Below are 16,709 nucleotides of genomic sequence, written 5' to 3'. Positions count from 1 at the left end.
ATCGCCTCTAATTTGTTGACTTGTGGCTTAAGAGTACCTTCACTTATGGTATACCCCAAGTAGTTTATTTGGTGGGTTCCTAAGGTGGTTTTCTTTGGGTTCATAGTCAAACCGGCCTGAGTCAGTGTGTCAAACAGGCCCTTCAGATGTTCCATGTGTGTTTCCCAGTCCGGGCTATATACCACGATATCATCCAAATAAGCCACTGCATACTTTTGGTGAACCCTTAATAGAATGTCCATGAGCCTTTGAAACGTGGCGGGTGCGCCGTGGAGTCCGAAGGGCATGACTTTGAAGTGATATAACCCTGATGGTGTTGAGAACGCTGTCTTTTCTTGAGCTGAAGGAGTTAAAGGAATTTGCCAATAGCCTTTCGTTAAGTCAATGGTGGACATGACTCGTGCGTCTCCTAACCTTTCTATCAGCTCGTCCACTCGGGGCATAGGGTAATTATCAAATTTGGAGTGGGCGTTCACCTGCCGAAAGTCTATGCAAAAACGAATACTCCCATCTGGTTTAGGCACTAACACGATGGGAGACCGCCAATTGCTCTTGGAGGGTTCAATTATCCCTGCCTGAAGCATTTTTTCGATTTCTTGTTCTACTGCCTCTCTTCTGGCCTCAGGAATTCGGTAGGGCTTTACATTGACTACTTTGCCGGGTTGGGTGATGATATCATGGGCAACCAATGAGGTTCGCCCCGGAGTGCCTGAACTAAGGGTAGGGAATTGATTCACTAAGTGTTCTAGTTGCTGTTTTTACTCTAGAGTTAGGTTAGGTCCCATTCCTGGTTGTTCTCTTTCTTTTCTAGTCTCAAACTCCTCAGTTAAGTCTAACGTTTTGTGTATGGTGACGTGATTAACTGCTTGGATCGTCTTTGGATCTGGGTGGTCTGTTTCAGGTTCTACCCATTTCTTCAGTAAATTAATGTGGTATGTCTGCCCCCCGTTCTTACTGTGAGGTACGCTTACTCTATAAGAGACTGGAGTTATTTTTTTAGTCACCGTATATGGTCCTTGCCAGGTGGCCAGCAGTTTCTTGTCAGAGGAAGGGAGTAATATTAAAACCTTATCTCCCACTTTTAATTCTCTCATTTGGCTAGTCCTGTCATAATGGTTTTTCTGCGTTGTTTGTGCTTTTTCCATATTCTGATGCACTTTGTCCCAAAGGGTGGCCAATGTCTCTTTTAAGGTCTGTATATACCCCAGGAGGGGTTTTCCCTCATCTTCCTCCTCTGTCCACTGTTCGGCCGCCATGTCCAACAGAGTGCGAGGTTTCCTTCCAAACAGAAGTTCAAACGGCGAAAACCCCGTAGACTTCTGCTCATGAGTGCGAATCGCAAACATCACCAACGGTAGTTTACGATCCCAATCTTTTCCTGTCTCTCCTATCAGCTTCCTCAGGATTGTTTTAATGGTTTTATTGTACCTCTCCACCAACCCGTCTGTCTGGGGATGATACACTGCTGTCCGTATTTGCTGCACTCCTAACAGTTTACAAATATCCTTCATGAGCTTAGCCATGAAAGGAGTACCTTGGTCTGTCAGTACCTCTGAAGGAAAACCCACTCTAGAAAAGAAAGATATCATTGCTTGGGCAATAGTCAACGTGGTCATACTAGAAAGCGGTATCGCTTCCGGGTATCTTGTGGCATAGTCTACCAACACTAATATATATTGGTGTCCTCTTGCCGAGGGAAGTAAGGGCCCCACAAGATCCATCCCTACCCTCCGAAACGGGACATCAATAATAGGCAGGGGACGTAGCGGCACCTTTTTATCTTTAGATGGATTGATCACCTGACATCTGGGACAGGATGCACAAAACTTGGCAGTCTCTCTATACACCCCTGGCCAATAAAATTTGTCAAGTAGGTATGACAAGGTTAATTCCTGTCCATAGTGCCCTCCGCCCGCTTGGCTGTGAGCTAACTGTAAGGCTTGCTCTCTGAAAGCCATGGGTATCAGCAACTGTTCCACCTTCCCATTCTGTCCCTCACATGCTCTGTATAACAACCCATTTTTGATAAAAAAATAGGGTCCTACCTTCCCTGTATCGATCTCCTGCACTTGATTCCAAGCATTTGTCAGGGTGCTGTCATCTTTTTGCGCTGCACGAAAACTCCGGGCTGGAGTATTCCCATGTTCTGGAGAAGAGAGTAGACATGAGGCAATATAGCTACACGCATGGGTGAATCTTTCTTTATCTTTTCTTTTCTCGTTTTTGGACTTCCTTTCTCTTTCTCTAGGGCTCGCTATAGTCTCACTTGAAAATGGAGCTTCCTGTAACCACCCCTCCTCACCCTCTTGTTCAGACGCCTCCACCAAGTACTCATGGAAGTGTGGTAAGTCTGTTCCTAACAATATGCTTTCTGGCAGAGTTGGAACCACTCCTACTCTCCGTACTTGAGGATACCCATCTATCTCGAGTAATACTTCAGCTAGAGGATACTCCTTTACATCTCCATGTACACATGAGACTAACACCGTCTCTCCTTCACAAATAGCTTTTAGCGGGACAAGCTCCTGTGATACTACTGTATGGTGGCACCCGGTATCTAGTAGAGCCTCCATTGGTCGACCGTTAAGTCTAATAGTTTTTTTGTATTTTTTTCTATAGACACCAGTTACCAACACTCTGCCTCGAGACCAACCCACCTCCATGGGTTCAGCACCGTCATGATTTAACGGACAATTGCGCGATATGTGCCCCCACTCGGCACACCTAAAACACTGGGGTCCCATATGAGTCGGTGTAATAGCCCTTGAAAACGGTTTAGGAGGTGGCCTAGGGGATGAACCAAGTCTTTTGTCCCCACTGTCGCTGGACGATTTTGGTGTGGCTTTAGGGAATATTATAGGGGCTCTTCCTGTTGGGGCTTTGAAATCTGGAGACCTATGGTAGGCACACGCTAACTCAATGGCAGACTGGGTAGTGAGACCGGGATGCTGTTTTAACCAAGCCCTGGTGTTGGGGGGTAATGCTTCCAGATATTGTTCTAAGAAAATCCGTTCCGTGACTTCCTCCATCGTAGAGGAAGCAGGCTGAAGCCACCGGTTCCCCAAGTCTCGAACCCTATAGAATAACGCTCTGGGGTTGTCTCCTGCCGCCCATTTTTCTTTTCGAAACCGTGCCCTGTAATATTCATGGTCACACCCTAATCTTTCTAGTATGGCTTTCTTGATATCGGGATAAGCAGTTACTCCTGCTGGATTGGCGGCTTGGTAGGCTGCCTGTAGTTCCCCGGACAATAATGGCGCTATATATTGTCCCCATCTCTCAGGAGGCCATGTAGCAGTAGTAGCCACCCTCTCAAAGTTTGTAAAGAAGAAGTCCGGATCGTCCCCTTCTTGAAACTTTTGCAAAACACTACCAGGGATATTAGGATGCACTCTGGTACTGGAAATAGCGTCTGTGAGTCGCAGAATGGCTGTATCCTGTACCTTCTGGTTGCTGGTCAAAAGAACTGCCTGTTCCTTCATGGCAGCATGAAAGGCTTCTCTTTCTTTTTGAGCATTTTGGTTCTGTTGTTCCAGAACCAATTGCAAATGTCTCTGGCCTTCAGCCAATTGGGTTATTATATCCTGGACGGTTACGGGTTGCGTCATCTTATTTCAGATGCAATATCCCACTTCTGACACCACTGTGATGGTTTTACACTTCGTCGGCTGCGTCTTACCCCCGGAGGACACGCCCCTTCCCTTCTTGTAGTAACTAGGTGTCTCACAAGTCCTGTGTTTTAACGTAAATTTATTTGTTTAACTACACAGTCCTGACAGGGTTGGGCCCAAAGCATATAAATTTCACAACATAGTTGTCTATGGGAATTGTCCTGTTTCCAAGGATCGGCGCCGTCTTCCAGCTTTACTCTTCCCCGAAACTGCCCCCGGGCTGGTGCTTCCCACAACGTTCAACCGGAAAAACAAAAGAGACACAGGATACTTATGTCACACGTGTTCTACTGAAGCTATAGGTCTACAGGGTGCTCCCTTCACCAATCTTCCCAGGTCACCAGGGTGAGTGCGAGGTATTCAGGACTGGTATAGGAGAAAAGAGGAGGGGGTGGTGCAAAAGTTAAGTTCAAAGCGTGAGGGTTTCTAACTGTTCCACAAACCCAGGAAACCCTTTCCCTCCAACCTCTTCCTCCACCCTTCCCTCCACGTCACTTGCCTGGGGCTACGGCCCGCGGGGACCGTAGCAGTGGGTATCTCGGTGTCCTGATGCCTCTGGGGATCACCGGATACTGGAGCGTGATGGGTTGAGTGCCTCTCCTTCGGTACTGCTGGGCCGCCCTCCTCGAGTCTCGCATCAACGTTCGGCGTCCCGCCAGTCTCTCCTCCTCCGTTCCGCTCCCTCTCACGTTCCTCTTCTCCTTCTTCCGACGCTTCTTGCCGCTCCTTCTCACCGGCGCGCTCTCCCTCTCCCGACGCCGCTCCTCCCTTTATCCCGGAAGCTACACTCCTCCTTGCTGAATCGCCAGAAGCTACACCGCTCACCGCTGCATCGACGGGCGTCCCGTCGGGCGCCATCTTGAAGTTCCCGGCGTCCGATTCCTCCTTATCACAAACACCTTATTAACTGACACATTGTGTAAAATTTGTGAGGTTAAAGGCGTTCCAAACATCGGGGCACTTGGGTTGACCCTACTAGGTTCTTCTTGGTACGGTGGAGGGTTTTAAAAAAAATATCCTCCAACAATTCATCATCCGATTCACCATATCCTGTCGTATTCATGGTTTTCATTTTCTCTTTACACTTGCTTCCTGACTGTTCTCCAGCCATTAATACTGGATACAAACCCTCTGTCCCTACAGCTCTTTTCCAACACTTCATTTGATCTCCACTTGACTCATACGGCTATCTAGGCAAAAGTCCTCTAAATCTCCGACCACTTCTGAATTTTTCACGATCAAATGCCTCAATCTCCCATTCTTCTAAAGCTTCATACTGTGTCATTCTAGGACTTGGTTCTAACATATTCATTCTATCTCTCAAATTCTGTAGTATCTTTAGGTTAAAAGTACCATGCTCCGGAAAATCTAAAACACCATCACCTTTTGTATACTCAACCCAATTTTCCAACCATACGCACGTGTGATATCCTTTCTCCATCATCATGAATGTAGCAGGTGTTTTAGGTGGCAGAATAGGAATTCCCTCCCTAGTCATTACAGGTTTGTCCTTTTTAAAGACATTTTTAATTTTCTTCATTAATGTCATTTTCTTTCGTCTTCCAAACATTTCAGACGGACGATATAGAAAAGAGTCTCCCATATACCTTCAAACTCTATTACCTACGTCCCGTCCTATGTCCGCACGGCTCACACTCAGAGTCAAATCAGGACTCAACATACAATTCTCTTCCGACCAATCCTAGCGCGGCTTCTATCTATCAACCAATCAGACTCAGGCTCACGCTTGTGGTCTGACCAATGCCAGCGCGGCCTTTTGTGACGTCAGTATTGCTCCTCACTACTTACTCTCCCTTTGCAATTTGCTTCTTTCTCACGCCTGCTGTTCCAACCAATCCCAGCGTGGCTCCTTGTGACGTCAGTATAACTCCTGCGGCTGACCCTCCCTTCACAAGGTAATACGAAAACGTATTTCTTTAACTTTTCTCAAAATAAAACTTCGTTAATAACAACATAAAACCATTTGCTACTCTGTCTGTTGCACTAAATCAGGATAGATTTCAATTTATTCCAGAATTCTTTCACTTCGAGTAAAACCCCTGTTTACCCTTCATTCAAGCTCAGAGGAACCTGTAACTTCTTCAGAGTCACCCATATTGGGAAATGAGACTAAAGTTTCACCAGCGAACCCCTTTTGCTATCATTCGCACTCTACTTATACACAATATAATCCTTAATACAACACTGCCAGCCCTCCGTAGCTTCTCAGTGTTACGACAACAGACGAGTAACGTCCTGCAGTATGGCTTCTATCACCACCTGCTATTCCATTCCCGAGATGCCCGGACAACCTCTGTTCCTGTGCTTCTAGACAACTTGAAACAACACACTAACTCTTTTATTAAACATAAATCAATAATCAATAATCAATATTACTCACCAAACTAGTCAATAATAACCATAGCTGTGCTACCAGAAAACTGATCCAGCGGCGTACCAACAACAGATACTCTACTACCATAAACTCACCTGGGCCCATAAAACACACATACGATTGAGTAAACCGCTGGATTTGTTTGTCAAAGTTTTATATATTTTCACAATATTCACGCTTAGTTATTCCATACTCCTAACTAACCATTTTCTCTGATCAAAAACTTCTTTCTTCTGGTCGACGGACCTATAGTTGAACTAGTTGATGGTGATAATTAACATAACTCTAACTAATCTTTTATTTAGAGTAAATAACCACAGACTCAGGAAGGTTTAAATCTTTATCTAAAATTAATGCATGTGAATCATGCCAAATACAGTGTAGTCACCAACATTCATAGGAGAGAAAAGTCAATTAATCAAATCAAAGAAAATATTTCCTCGGACTCATACAATAATCAATGCACAGAAAAAGAGAGGACAGAGAGAAAAGAACATTTGCAAATAACGAGAAATTATATTTACCAAGGATGGTGTGAAAGACCAACCTCCTGGCCAAAGGGCTGGTAAAGGTCCCCAGTATAGGTCAGGAGACAAAGACTGCAGGACAGGAATCAGGACAGGATAGTTGACCTCTCTAGAATACCGACGATTATGCCGCACCCCTCTCTGACACTCTCTTCCTCCTCGAGATTCTTCCGCGATCTTCTGATCTAACCCAATTAATTAGGATAGAAAGTTCTGCTTCAAGTTCTGCATTCGATTCTTCATCATCATCATCATCTTCATCAATAGCTTTATTTCGACAGCTTGTGTCATAAAAGCATTATTTGGCATTTGTACAAAGGATAAAAACATGAATTCCAAATAACGAACCTTTAAATACAACAAGCTCGCTAAGGATGTGATTATACAGCATTTTAACAAAATTTTAAAGTCTAGGAAAAAGACAAATAGCGCTAAAAACTTCAAGGCATAAAATGTATATACAGATTAAAACAAATTTGTACCCTAACAAATACCCAAGCTAGATATGTGAGAAATGGCAAAGGTAAAAATAATGAGTAGCACAATTCGTCACGGCCATTTTATATAATGTACTGGTGTTATGTCCCTCATGAGAGATGTTCTAAAATGAGAAACAGCTTGCAAGCTAATCTACAAAGTTATTAAAAAGGATATCACATACATTTTTATTGCCGCATAGGTGGAGCAAGGCCTAGAGTAGGGTCGCCCCTCGCAGGGCTTTGTGCATAAGTAGCCAAGCGCGACCCAAGAACTTGGCCACCCCACAAGAAAAGAGGACACTAGGTTCAGATTTTAAAATGCGGAGGACAGCTCGATGATCATGAGTGCGCATGCCACTGCAAATAGGTCTCATCCAATTAGTCCTAGCAATCTTATAGGCTGGGCAAGCGAACATGAAATGGGAAACACTCTCCAGCAGTGCTCCACAGCAAGGGCAGCTCTCTGTTATGTTGTTGACTGAGTGCCTCTTTGATGTGACGGCATTGACAGGGAGGGAGCCATACCTAAACTGGATATACAGTGCCCTATCCCGTGGGACCTAGATCACTTCCAAGTAAGGCTCCCATCCTCTAGTGTGCTTAGCCATGAGGAATTAGTCTGTTAATCTTCCCCTATGTGGGTTGCTATGCTCCTGTTGGACAACCCAGTCCCAATAATGGCGCTTAAGGTCCTCCTTGCTCAGGGGGATTTGGGTGTCCCAGGACTCTTTAAGGCCAAGTAGTTTCATGGTTTTCCTTACGTATGATATCCACTTAACCCTGTTGCCTACATCTATATTCATTACCTCCGTTAGGGCTGCAGCGTAGTTGTCAAGTTCAGCGGTACGCCTCATGCGAGCCCAGAAGAGCAAAGGGCGGAGCTTGGCGATGTCCTTGATCGACCGTCTGCCCATGTCATACTTTAGAGGTGTTAATGGGGTGTTGCATGGAACCGATACCAAATCCCTCAGGAACTTATGCTCAGACTTACTTAGTTCTTCGACATTTTCGAACCCCCATAGCTCGGCTCCGTAAAGGGCCGAGCTAACTACCTTAGCATCATAGACTACAAGATCCGGGTCAACCGGCCTGCTGTACGAGGAACGATGTTCTTTGGTTATTGCCCCGGTTACCCATTTATGGTTTAAAAGCATTTTTGCAAGGTGGGTCCCCCAATGCATTTTAGCAGAGAGTCGGATGCCAAGGTACTTGAAAGTTCTATCTCTCTCCAAGGGGGTGCCATTCAAGGTAAGATTGTTCCTGAAGGATTTGTGAGGGTTAAAGGCCATGAGCTTCATTTTGGTGATGTTAATAACTAAAACCCGTCATTCACAGAAGGACTGGTAATTGTTCATTCGTTTTTGGAGCCCAGCTGGGGTCTTTGACACCAATAAGGTGTTGTCAGCGAATAGGAGCGTCTACACTTTGTCGCCCGCCAGGATTGGGGCATCAGCTGGGTCTTCCTGGAGAAACCTCACCACCCCGTTCACATATCTGTCAGCTGACCTTGGACTCCCCATCTCACCTGGTTGTAGGTATTCTCATGGAGACGAATCAGTAGATTGAGAATTAGGGGTGGAATGCCCATGTCTCCGAGGGTTCGCCACAAACTGGTCCTAGGGACCAGATCGAATGCTGTCTTGAGATCAATAAATGCCAGGTAGAGACTACCCTTTCCAATAAGAACCACCTTCCAAAATATGATCAGCAGCCTGAAAGCCTGATCGATCGTCCCAGTGCTGACCCTGAACCCTGCCTGGTATTGGGAGAGGATATCCTCCTCTTCAGACCATGATTGGATTCTCTGCAGGAGAACCCTACCTAGAATTTTTTGCATAACATCAATCAGGCTTATAGGATTATTCATCAGCATTATTCATCAGCATCTGACAGCATCTCTCCCAGCAACAGCATCTCCCGCAGCATCTGTGTCTGAGTCTAACTAACTAAAGCTATCTTAATTCTACCTTTCGTTCTTTATGTTCTACCCACTAAAGTTTAAATATCGCAAAAAAAATACGAAATATGATTGGTCAGGCAAGGGGGAAGCTCCGTCACATCATGCTTACATGTCATTAAAATCAGTTCAACTATTGTTCGCAAACCCTTCCCCTTCATTTTTATTCATAATTTTATTTCTCATACGCCTTTAGTTTACTCTTGCAACAATTTTAATAACATTCTGAATAAGAGTCTTCTTCGTTGAACTCTTCACCTTCCGTTCCTACATTTGTAGCACTCGATTTTGGCTCCCTTTCAGTTATACAGTCATGGCCTTTATGGTTTCACTCAGTGGGCATGCGCAGGCTTCGCCTCACTCCATTCAATCTGGCTACGCAAAAGAGGCCCAAATATGTACTAGTAATAAAGTCAGAAAGGCAAATATTAATTTAAAAAATAAATGGTCGCACTGAATACCACCCACCTCTACTCTATTCTCCTTTATTTATTAATATATTTTCCTGCATTAGCATTAGTAAAAACCACTCGGTATAGATGCCATGCACGCGAGTCTTCAAGGCTCCATTTTAGTGTCTTCTGCTCATGAGCCAGAATTTCCCTCCAAGCATTAATACGTCATACTGCATACATGCAGTTGACGCATGCACACAACAGTTTCCCCGTTTAAAGCGGTATTAGACCTTCTTCATTGTTATCCGCGTTAGTACACACATACGCAAGCTTCACTAACCCGCGTGTTCATGTGGTGCGTATTAGTTATTCACAAAACATGATTAATAACTTTGTTAGTGAGTTAGACAAGTGGATTGCTCCGAGCAAGTCTCTTCTCTACAAGTCCTTGCTCCATCAGTGGCACAATCAGTGCTGCAATCCCTGAGGGAACACTCTAATTTACAGACCCCCGGCACCCCTGGGACTATATATTAGGGACTTAGAAGTAAGCTAGCTTGTGTCAGTTGGGTATGAGCCAATCAAACATACACATTTAAGGGTCAGGGCACTGGCAATGTGGTCTGGTTAGCAGGCCACCGTGCACTCTCAGAGTTGAAAAACCAACTGCATCTGTCCAAAAGTTTTGGGGTGACCATAAAAGAAGAAGAGGCATTTCCTTGCAGACTTACCTTGCTTGTTTTTTATCAGAACAAAGATTTTCAAATATTCCATAAATTACTGTAAAATGAGGAAAAAATTGGACTAGAAAAAACAGATTGGTCTAGCAAGAGAATTAACCATATTTTACCTGAAAATTGCTGGGTACACAAGGACTTGTAGACTCAAGCTGCTGGGCAGGCCAACCACCTTTGCCTCTCCTCAGTGTCTCCTAAAGGGCCGGACAATGCCACTGATGTGGCGCTCCACCTTGATCTCTTGAGTGACTGGTAGTGGTGGTAATCCCTAAGATTTTAGTGCTCCTGTAGGGATCTGTTTCTCTTTAAAGCACTCTAAATTACCATTTCAATGTAAACACATATAACCTATGTGGTCGTGTAAGAAGGATAAATGCCTAAACCTTAAAGGTATATTTTCAGATAATAAATCATACAGAAATCAAATAATCTAGTTCAAATCAATTAATCGATAAATCAGAGTGCAAAGCTTAGCTAAATTACAGAATCAATCAAATAACTTTGTAAAGTTCAGGTCAGCAAAATCCAGAGTATAGAATAAGAGAGCAATTCAGAATGGATTCACCTCCTAAGGTCAGTAAGAAAAGTCTTCTCAACACATCCAAAAACAGTGCACTTATATAGTGTTCTGAACAATGGATTTTATACATTATATGAAATTGTTGAAGGTCCCCGTAAAAGTAAACCAATCAGAACTAAACAGAGCGAAACAGTTTAAAGAAAATACATTTCGAAAGTCTACACTATGGAGCTTATCACGAACGCCACCTCTACTAGAACAAATATTGTTACAGTTCGTGTGATTCTGCTAAAACAGCTAGGACCTTGAACCTGCAATTTTGCTGAAACTACATTTTAATATTCTTGCTAAGGTCATTGTCTTACCTGTAAAAATACACCCAAACATTATTCTACTGAGACAGGAAAATATGAGTTTGTCAACATGATAGAGAACACAGGCAGCAATCGTCACAAACAAACTGCAGTATGAGGCCTACATTTGCTATATTGGATAGAGTTCAACTTTCATTAGTGCAATGCATTTATTTTTGAGAAAACCAAACGAACACCACCCAGGAACACTACTCAAGAGCATTAATCAAAAAGTTTACAAAAGCATGACAGGCCTGTCCATCTTAACCAAATGACTCCAGTCACTCTGGTGGGAGGCCAGCCGCATGAAGCAGGGCCATCATACCTAGTGCTTTCGCGCTGCATTATAAATGATTGACTGTCCTTCTAAAAGTCCTTGGGCTGCGTAGAGGCGGCATTGAAAATGCCAAACTACTGGCAGTGCCAACTCATTCATCAAACTTTATGCGCAATGGGACAAAATAACGCTCAAGTTTGTCCAGCCCGCCCAGCCAGGGAATCTTTTTCCAAACAAATGGGAAAACTATCCCCCATTTGTGCAGATAAGCTCCCAATCTGGCACCAGTGCTTACCAGGAGGTAGGGCAATACCATTCTATATAGTCGAAGGGGTGGGAGCTTAGTGCTGTCGAATCTTTTACATTGGTGAACGTGGACCATGAGATAAACAAAACCGTATTATCAGAAAATTCGGTGATCATGTTATGCTGTTTGCTAATAATTAAGTTTAGAAGTTGCAACATTAACTTTAATTATTTCACTCCTCATTCACCCCTCTTCTGAAGTTCCCCTGGTTTCTCCCACGTGGCAGTTTCTGTTTTTATATTAAAAAGTTTCATTTTCATGTATGTGATTCACAGGGCTTTGACAGGCACATGACAGTCTCACGTATGTATGAACAAACTGGTGACAATTCAATAAAAAATATAAATCTAACCCTAGTTATTGAAATGTGCCACAGGGTGCTCTGACAGTGTATCAGATTTGAATTATACGATTGGGAACAGACACTCTAACTGGAAAAAAGAGTCTCTCCGTTTCACACTGACCCTTCTGTAAATGCAGGAGTGGTTGAGCTCAGTCAGGCAGAACAGCTATAAACATTTTTGGGGTTGGTGGTACAGGTTTCCAAAGATGTTAGTCCCATACATGTGTTTCTGGACATTTGCTCTTCATGGAGGCTAAATAAGGGTTAGGGCCAGCCTTTGTCTGTTTACGCCCTGGGTAAAACCAAATTAGGCATCCCCATCTACCATTTGAGGAAAATAATCCGCCCACCAGATCCAACACCTGTACAACACACTAACTCCCATTCAACTGGCTCCAGCTCCCAAAAAGATTTCTCTTACCGAGATCCTGGGCAGCCCTGCCAAGTACCATGCATCATAGGAGGTTAAACTAATGGATGTTTGTGTAGTGGTCCGCATCACTGTACAAAAATGCATAAGTCACGCATTTATAGCGCTTCCTGACACCACCGGCGCTAAGGCAGACAGAAGAGATAGGGGATCGCAGCCCTCTATAGAAGCACTCATTGAGTAAGCAGCGTGGACCACACTTTGCTCTGGCAGAGTGTGCACTGACTGCACACTGTACAGTTCTGCCCTGGTACAGTTGAAATGTTTACTCTTCAGAATGGAGTGGGTCACGCCAGCTCGGGGCTCAGCTGTGCTGGTTGCATTCATTATGATCCCAGCTGCTGCTGAGACTAGGCCCAGCCTGGCCGCGGTGGCATCACCTGACTGCAACACTAATCACACTGCCAGTGTGTCCTCTTGCCGACAGGAAGCCACAGTTTTGACTGAGTGTGGTACAGGTGTCCATGGAGTGAAGTACCACTTGTAGATAAAGCACAAATCCAAACAGCATGTAAAACTATCCAAACGTTTTATTTCCAGTTGGAGAAAAAAAGAGCCCACAACAGCATGTCAGCAGAGCACAGTAGAAAAGCAAACTGACTAAACTGTGAAGGATCACTGCCCACAAGCATGCCAATGCCTCACGCTTTACAGTGCTATAGTGAGATTTAGCTGGGGAGAGAGAGCATGAGGCAAAACCAACAGCGCGCTATTTTCCCTGAGCGACTTGCGAAAGTACAGCACCCAAGCCAATTTGACTGGCATCTACAGTAACGATGCACTCTGTATCAGCCTGAAAAGGGGAAAGAGCCGATGCTGAAATTATTACGTTTTTCACAGTCTCGAAAGTGGATTGTACATCATCATTCCAAATGAACTTTACCCCTTTCTTCAATAGATTCCTCATAGGTTGTACCATAAAGGCATACCCTTCCACAAATCTGGAGTAGTACTCACTTGGGGGCATATTATCAAGACAGGCGATAAAATTATCGCCGCTTTAGCGGCAGAAAACTGCAGCTAAAACGGCGATAATGGGCTTGATAATATGCTCTATGGAATTCCAATTGAAGCCCATGTTAGATATGAAGGACATCGAACCTGAGCTTCAATTGGAATTCCATAGAGCATATTATCAAGCCCATTATCGCCGTTTTAGCAGCAGTTTTCTGCCGCTAAAGCGGTGGTAATTTTATAGCCTGTCTTGATAATATGCCCCCGGGTCTCAGAAATGAGCGAAGAGAATCTTTATCCTTGGGAATGGGAGCATCCTGAATAGCCTTAATTAGTGAGTGTTTGGGAGAAATGGCCTCAGAACTTTTAGAATGACCCAAGTAATCAAACTTTTGAGCATTGAATTGACATTTGTCTAGTCTTAAAGTAATGCCATACTCAGTAAATGTAGTCAGCACTTGACTGAGGATAGCATCATGCTCTGCCAGTGTCTTAGCAAAGATGAGGACATCATCCTGGAAAGCCTATACTCCAGCAATGCCCTCCAAAATAATGTCTAAAAGTCACTGGCAGCAGAAGCTAGACCAAACAGAAGTCTGGTAAACGTGTATGCTCCAAAGGGAGTAACAAACGTAGTGAATGGTTGAGAGTCAGACTGCAAGGGAATTTGGTGGTACGCCGATTTTAAATCAAGCAAGGAAAAGTGCTGTGCGCCACCAATATTGACCAATAGATCATGAATTCTAGGTAATGGATGACTCTCAACTATAGTACACTTGTTAAGGCTGTGCAAGTCAGCACACAACCTGATACTTTTGTCCTTTTTGCAGACAGTAACTATGAGACTGGTCCATTCAGACTCCTCTGCCTTTTCAATTACACCTCCAGAAATCATCTTATCCAGAAGAGAGTTTAGTTCATCTCTGATGTTCAAAGGAACAGGGCGTGCTTTATGAGTCACAGGACTGGGTTTTTCTTTAACACAATAGTATGAGAATAATTTTTTACACACCATAAAGAACTGTTGAAGACAGCAGGAAATGTTTCTTTCCAGAATGCCATACCTGTGTGAACAACTGAATGAACAGAAGTTATAGAAGAATCAATAACCCTTACTGGAGCCAAAGTATTGGGAGTATTGTTTGAAGAAGCCATGATGATAAAGCACAGTCAAAACACAGTAGCAAGAGTAGTAAGAAATGAGAACCAAGACAAATAAGGTAGGAAGCTGAATTATAAAGAAATCAGCAAGAGTACTCTCATTGTTTTTCCGGTTTTCGGTGAGCGATTCCCTGCTGCCTGGCGGCCTGCCTGGGGATCGGTGAACTGCTGGCTTTGCTGCTACTTTGCCTGGCCCAAGTTACCGGCTGACACACAGCTACCGTCAGTAAAGAACTGGAACTGCTTCAGTCAACAAGAATAGGAATGTCAGTGAATGCAATCTGTAAGCAAAGTGCAGATGAAGAGGTTACATCCTTGGCAAAGTCTCTAATCAAATCTCTAATCAAATCCTGGAAGAAACTATTAGATGGACCTACAGCAGAGAAAGAACCTGAAGAAAAGAAAAGGGAGCAGTCTCTCCGCCACAAAGCAGTCCAGAACCAAAAGAGGAAATCAATTCCAGTAGTAACTCCAGCGGCAAGAGGGAAGACTGCGTAGTGCCTTCCAACACTCTGATCACCTCTTTTCCACGGGCACCTGTAACTTCCGACTCTGTGCGAGTGAAATGCAGGGAGCTCTTGTCTGTTGCTCTCAAAACAGGAGATGACTACATCACAATCGTGGCCGCCGATGAAGAACTGGGTGCTCAGACTGAGGATTCAATATTTCGAGGATTTAAGAACACTGATTTAAAATACAAGAATCGTGTGCGCAGCTGAATAGCAAATCTAATGGATGCCAAAAATCCAAATCTAAGAAGAAGCGTGCTTTGTGGGAATATAGCACCAGATGTATTTGCCAGGAAGACAGCTGATGAAATGGCCAGCGATGAGCTGAAACAAATTGGTAAAAACATGGCCAAGGAGGCTATACGAACTCACCAAATGGGCAAGACAGGTGGCACAGAAACGGACCTTTTCACCTGCGGCAAATGCAAAAAATAGAACTGCACTTACACACAGGTCCAGACTTGCAGTGCTGATGAACCGATCACCACATTTGTTTTTTGTAATTCATGTGGAAACAGGTGGAAATTCGGCTAAAACAAGATGCAAAGATCTCTGGACCAGCCTGGGGGATGCAGTTTTGTAATTAGCTTTAAAAATTAGGCTGAACACCTAGTTTTGAGAACGGAACAAGAGTATTTTGAAGCAACATTCATACCCCAATAAACGTGTTTTTTAAAGCAATCATCACTTTCATAAATGACCTTCCTGTAATAGGTAGTAAGTAGGAAGTGTGCCCAATTTTGTGATGTATGTGTAAGAATATTTCTTTCTGTTTTTTATAAGTATATTAACATTAAACGTTTATCAATTAACTTGTACCAATTCTTTGTTTATTTTATTTCTTTCTCTGGTGCATAAAGTAATTACTGAAATCCAACTCCCAAAATGGAAAAATGTTCATAGTGTTTCAAGTAATTGACATGGGTATTGCCAGGCTTTCATGTTCTATTTTAGTCTTTTCCAGTACCCTTTTATATTACCTAATAATTGTTCAGTTAATACCTTAATTCTTTTGACTAGTTCGCTCTGTTGTCCATGAGTCTTATTATTGTAATTAGTGTAATTTCACAAATGACTTATTTAATTTTGTGGTTTAGTGAAAGACTCTTTGAACTTGCCATTTGATTGACTCATCAAGATCAGAGGATATCAATAAAGTCGATCTTTTCTAAAAAAAAAAGAGTACTCTCATTAAATAAGGTGTGCCTGTCTCCGCAGAAAAAACAATAATAAGTCTGATGCACAAGAGTAGACAGGCAATGAATACTCACAAGGTGTGCCTGTCACCACTGTTTAAATGTCACAGATATTCGATAGCTGCTAATAAAATCCAGAAGTGTCTCCAGCAAGATCCAGGAACCAATAGCAAGTGTGCTGCTCTGGTGGACAGCAAAATCAATCAATCAATCAATGACATTTATAGAGCGCACTACTTACCCGTAGGGTCTCAAGGCGCTTGGGGGGGGGGGGGGTTTGGTGCCGCTACTGCTCGAACAGCCAGGTCTTGAGCTTCTTCCTGAAGGAGAGATGGTCTTGGGTCAAGCGCAGGTCAGTCGGGAGGGAGTTCCAGGTCTTGGCGGCCAGGTAGGAGAAGGACCTTCCTCCTGTAGTCGCTCTTCGGATGCGGGGGACGGCGGCGAGGGCGTGGCTGGCTGATCGGAGGTGGCGCTTGGGAGCGTAGAAGTTGATTCGGT

General features: G+C 43.8%; 1 pseudogene; it reads left to right on the top strand.

Annotated features, from left to right (window-relative positions):
• Positions 1–1,521: 1,521 nt before the first annotated feature.
• Positions 1,522–15,549, top strand: LOC146865309 (transcription elongation factor A protein 1 pseudogene; annotated as a pseudogene).
• The last annotated feature ends 1,160 nt before the right edge of the window (positions 15,550–16,709 follow it).

This window comes from Triturus cristatus, chromosome 2_1, assembly GCF_964204655.1.
Source record: "Triturus cristatus chromosome 2_1, aTriCri1.1, whole genome shotgun sequence".
Classification (NCBI taxonomy): Eukaryota; Metazoa; Chordata; class Amphibia; order Caudata; family Salamandridae; genus Triturus; species Triturus cristatus.
Note: the sequence above shows the minus strand (reverse complement) of the source record. Positions and strands in the feature narration are given on the sequence as shown.